The sequence below is a fragment of the Rhinolophus sinicus genome, linkage group LG04, assembly GCF_036562045.2.
Source record: "Rhinolophus sinicus isolate RSC01 linkage group LG04, ASM3656204v1, whole genome shotgun sequence".
Taxonomy (NCBI): Eukaryota; Metazoa; Chordata; class Mammalia; order Chiroptera; family Rhinolophidae; genus Rhinolophus; species Rhinolophus sinicus.
In genome coordinates this window covers 132,812,919-132,817,893 of record NC_133754.1, presented here as the reverse complement: position 1 = coordinate 132,817,893, position 4,975 = coordinate 132,812,919, and the positions used below count along the sequence as shown (strand labels likewise).

The 4,975-nt window shown below is 31.3% G+C and overlaps 1 pseudogene; it reads right to left on the bottom strand.

The window, feature by feature from the left end:
* Positions 1–1,583: 1,583 nt before the first annotated feature.
* LOC109434736 (protein kish-A) lies at positions 1,584–1,799 on the bottom strand (annotated as a pseudogene).
* Between the last annotated feature and the right edge of the window lie 3,176 nt (positions 1,800–4,975).

Here is a 4,975-nt window from a genome sequence, read left to right as displayed (position 1 = left end):
TTCTTTATTGTTAAATCTCAAAGACACTTATGCCATGGTATACATATAAGTAGATTTAAAAACAGCTTATCCAGTCATCTATCAAAGGACATTTTGGTTGTTTCCATATATCGGCCACCATGAATAATGCTACAATGAAATAGGAGTACACATATCTTTACAGAGGAATCTTTTCATATTTTTGGGTGGATTATCATGCTAAGGGAAATAAGTCAGACAGAAAAAACAGAGAACCTATGACTTCACTCATATGTGGGATATAAAACTGAAAGCAACAAAGGAACAAGACAAACGAACAAAGAAACAAAAATTCTTAGACACAGAAAACAGTTTAGTGGTTACCAGAGGGTAAGGCGGGAGAGAGTGTAGAGAGTGTGGTAGAAGAGGGTAAATTGGGTCAAATATATGGTGATGGAAGGAGAACTGTCTCTGGGTGTTGAACAGACAATGCAATATATAGATGATGTATTATAGAATTGTACACTTGAAACCTATATAACTTTACTAACCATTGTCACCCTCAATAAATTTAATAAATAAATACATTTTTAAAAAGTAGGTCCTGGAAATAAATAACAACAAAAAACTGCTTATCATCAACTACTAAGTTACACAAGAGGTTCCATTTTAAGTTAACAGAAAAAAAACAAACCAAAAAAAACAAACAAAAAACAAACAAACAAAAAAATTTAAAGTGCCATATTTAAAAATCAACAAAAATACAGTTTGCATTGTTGGGTAATTAAAATAAATGGAGACCTGACACTAAAAGAAATGTAAACACATACAGGCACATCATTCTGTAATTGTTCTATTTTGCTGTTTTCATTCTAAGAATGTAGTTTTATTTAGAGAATGACAGTGAGTCAAATTTATGCTTAAGACATTTATCCATACTTAACCAGACAGATTGCAGAGGCTACTACACCAGTCAGCTATTCTAAACTCTTTTACATTAAATATGAACATTTTCCCAATACTACTCTTAAGTCACATCCTTCATAAGAACTCCATAGGCTTGTTTTATATAGTTTAAAAACCTGTAATAAACAACAGAGTTTGCTAAGGGTAGATGTACTCTGGTTAATGCTCAAAATGGTGTGGCCAGAGGAAAAACAAGTGTTATTAAATTTGAATGCAATCTTTACCAGCACAAGTTGAACCTTTTGTTCAATAAAAAAGCTAGTACAATATAAGGCCACATTCCATAAAGATATATAATTTCCAAATCACAGTGAAAGAAACTTGAATAATTTACCAATTTTGTATTCTACTATGTGCCTTAGAGATACCCCCACTAAAATCTGATATCTGACACAAGAGAATGACATTTGCAGAATGTAGTATTGTAGTGACAGGACTGAGGTTGATTGCTACAAACTCTCTGAGTATTAAATAGTTACACCCTAATTATTTATATAGAACATTGGTCCAGTAACAAAAATAGAGAATGACAGCTGGAAATTTATCATATTTAATGTTAAGAAATAAAAGGGTTAACAATTTTTTCCATTATTATCTGCAGATAAGACCCCTTTTCATATTGAAATCTGATGGCAATAAAATTCAGGCATAATTCCAAGCTACTGTATGAAGAGGATACTGAAGGCCATCACTATATAGCACACTGCAACTTAAGGACTCATACATTCAATTCTGGCACACTTCCAAAATATACCCAACAATCCAGCTTTATTTATGTCCAGGAGGCTGGGTGCCAAGAATGAGATATAAGCACAGGTACATAGAAGGAGCAAGATTATAGCCAACAGACTCTGAAAATTGAAAATGGAAGACATAGTGAGGCCGATGAAGACCCAGACACATCATCCTTCTCACGTATATGCATTTTCAGTGAGAGAGCTGAGCCAGACCATGACACAAAATATCTGTGCGACCTTAAATCAATCACTTAACTTTTCTGAAAGCTGGTACCTTCAATACTACATGGGTTCCTCTCTACTCCCACTTTAAAATTATAAAACAAAAGCCTGGAGTATTCACTCTAAGTCTAAATGAAACATGCTAGAGTTTATTTTTTCCTTTTTGAATAAACAATATAAAGTGTACCCATTAGAAAGTATCAAAATGTTTTAATAGCAAACATTTCATCCATTCAGCTGTTCGCCTTGATATCACTACGCCACTCTCCCTATAATTGCATTATTAAATATTTGATGGGTGCCTAGGAAATAAGCATTCTAACAACACCTGCCATTGTTGATAACTTACCAAATGTCCATCATTATGCCAATAGCTACATGTAAATTAAAAATAAGTAAGAAAACTCCTTGAAAAAGGATGACTACATAATTTGCTAACCAAATCTGGATACTTTTGAGAACAAAAGGAGAATTATTAATAATTACATTAGAAAAACAAGCTCCACCTGAAATTTTCTTGGGAAAACTACAGTATAAGGTCAACAGTATATATATATATATATTATAAATATTTGCATGAGCAAGGAGGAAAAGATGTAAGAATATGCACAAAGACATGAAAATTACCACAGTTGGATGGAATCAAAGATATTGGGTGAAAAAAATTATAAGTTGTTTCTTGTATTGCTTCACTAGGAATAATAAATGAATTTATTGCTTTTAAAATTTGAATATTATATTTTTTTAAAAAGAGAAGAATGATAAAAATAGTCTGCCAACAATCTTAAGATGTAATATGAAAATGTTTCACTTTTCTGATGAGATAATTAATGTAAAATGCTGGCATAAACATTACAGAAAGACACACAATTAGTAAAATACAAAGCTGGGACAAATCCATGTGTACCACACACTGTCTACTGCTTATTTTTCCCAAGAGAATATTTCTTGGTTGAGTATCATGGGAATTCATGCTTCTCCATTATAGATGGGGTTCTCTTGACAGTTTCAATTATCAGAATTGTGCCCTTAGGGATTTCATAAATTAAGTAAGAAGCACATTTCACACATCCATTACTAGAACTATCCTTTGTGTCATTCATCCCATAATATCATGCAACTGCAATTCCCAGTTTAAGTACAACAATATCCAGTATATGACAATAATAAATATTTTACCAGCTTCCAACCAAGTTTTTACCTTTCACCTAATGTCATAGTTTATGACATTAAAGCATATTTTTTAAACATCTAATGAGAAAATTTATGCGAACTATAAACTATTCTTAAACTAGAATCCATATCATCCTTATTTTCAAGAGAGATTGGGGCTGTGTAAAAATGAGAATATATTGCATAATAGGTGGTGACACAGAGTGAGTTACCCTCTCTTCTTTATTACATATTTTATACGATATATACAAAATTTGGAGAAAGTTTTTAAACGACATTATTCACAATATCTTATAATACAGATATTAATAAAGTGGTCAATTTTGGCAACAGGTTACTAAACATATTTGTTTGACTATGTTGAGCAACAAGTGCAATCCAATAACTGGTAGTTGTTAAATTTCAACAGTCATTTAAAATATCACTACTGTTTTTAATTGTATTTGAAATGACTTCTAAAAACCATGTATTAGCTAAGTACAATGAGTCAGTCATTCAAAACATTTAGAAATACAAGTTTACTGGCTAGGTATATAAAATAATAAACTAGAAATGCAACAGTAGACATTCATTCATTCATTCAGTCAGTCAATTTTCAAATATGTGTCTAGTTCCTACTATGTGCCAAGGTTGCTAAGCACAAGCATATAGTGGTGTATAATATATATATATATATATATATATATATATATATATATATATATATAATTTTTTTTTTCTTACAGAGCTTACTTTTTACAGAAATTAAACATTTATCCATTCACTTGTTTTAAGAAAAAAAGTGAAAGCTACTAAGGGGATGTGTGATCATTATTGTGAAAGAATGTGAAGAGTCAAGGAAAGCTTTTAAGACTTCAGAAGTTCCTGCAAGTTAACCAATCAGGATTGAGAGTGTACTTGATGAATAAGAAATAAAAGAATTAAAAAGCTATACAAATGCTTTGAGGTAACAAAAGGTTTTTCAGAGGAATTGAATAGGTGTTAACATGGATGTGACAACTTGGTTTCTAGAAATTTCCGTATTGTAGATCCTTAGGGGTAGCAATCTGGTTGGTTTATCTTGCAGCTAAGGAATATTTCTTGGTACTTCATTAACATAGAAAGCATGGTATTTTTAACTACTCTGTATGTTTTGGATATCACTGGGGGAAGCTTCCACGAAGTCACCTTTTTTCTGTTGTTGCTCTGAATTAGTAGAAAAAAAATGAAGGGAAAGTGGTGAGCAGTTTGAGAACAAATTCTAAGAGCTCACAAGTTGGTGTAGTATTTTTTTGGGGGGTAACTATTTAGATACTAAATTACTTTCTGTTTTTCTGCATTGTTACACATGACTACTGTTTTAGGAGTTATTTTTTTGTGTGTTTTTGTTTGTTTTTTTAAAACATCTCTTATTTCATTCTGAGTATCATGAAATTTCATCATGAGTATGATAAAATTAGAATTTTATAAGCAGGGCAACACGGGGTACTGAAAGCAGATGTCTGGTTGTCTGCTGTTAGTGACACTATTATTTATTGTTGGGTTAGAGGGTCATTGTCTTACACTTCCATTGTAAAATTACAATTTTCTTCTAGTATCCAACACATAATCCAGACTGTGAAACTATATAAACTTTCAAATACACAATTTGCCCAATGATTAATCTGGAATTTAAAAAAAAAATTATCTTCAGATTGAAAAAACACATAATGGGAAAAGCAGTACTGACAAAAATGAAGGCATATCTTTGCACATAGTAATGAATCTCCAGATCATCCAATAGGAAGGAAAAAAAAAAAATCTTAAAATAAAAGTTAAGAAAAAAAGAGAAAAGACAGAACAGTAATTATTTTAACAGCCAAATTTTCATCAGATTCAATAGATGCAGGAGGAAATGAAGTCATATCTTAATTTTTGATGAAACATAATTATCAATCTAG